This window comes from Etheostoma spectabile, chromosome 4 (genome assembly GCF_008692095.1).
Source record: "Etheostoma spectabile isolate EspeVRDwgs_2016 chromosome 4, UIUC_Espe_1.0, whole genome shotgun sequence".
NCBI classification, from domain to species: Eukaryota; Metazoa; Chordata; class Actinopteri; order Perciformes; family Percidae; genus Etheostoma; species Etheostoma spectabile.
In genome coordinates, this window is record NC_045736.1 from 3,588,235 (window position 1) to 3,588,735 (window position 501).

Genomic DNA, 501 nt, shown 5'->3' on the forward strand with positions numbered 1-501 from the left:
CACCCACACACAGATTCACCCACACACCAGACAGAAAGACAGACAGATACTATACCAGTACAAATGCATTCTCTTCCTCAGCCAAGCAGAAGCTTTTTGTACCACTTCTTCTTCAGCTTTTGTATGATCTGATCAGATGATCACACGTACACACAAACGTACACACGCACACACAGACAGACAGATATAGACCCACATGCAGACCCAAAACAGACACACACACACACACACAGACACATACACCCATACACACAGACAGACCCACACAAAAAGATAAAGCCAGCCAGCCACACACAGACAGACCCACACAAGTACACACACACCTATTCACGTACACACACACACACACAGACTAAGCCAATTACACAAGTACACACACACACACGTACACATACAGACAGAGCCATCTACACACAAACACCCATACACTGACCCACCCACACATACACAGATTCACCCACAAACAGATACAGACAGACAGACAGACAGACAGACAGACAG

General features: G+C 46.1%; 1 protein-coding gene and 1 long non-coding RNA gene across 2 annotated transcripts in view; one reads left to right on the forward strand and one right to left on the reverse strand.

Annotated features, from left to right (window-relative positions):
- The window catches only part of zgc:162780 (putative methyltransferase DDB_G0268948), a 16,442-nt gene that overhangs the window by 8,002 nt on the left and 7,939 nt on the right, over nt 1–501 (forward strand). The window lies entirely within an intron of this gene.
- Nucleotides 1–501, reverse strand: part of LOC116687506 (uncharacterized) — an 18,064-nt gene that overhangs the window by 5,951 nt on the left and 11,612 nt on the right. The gene's annotated exons all lie outside the window — the stretch shown is intronic.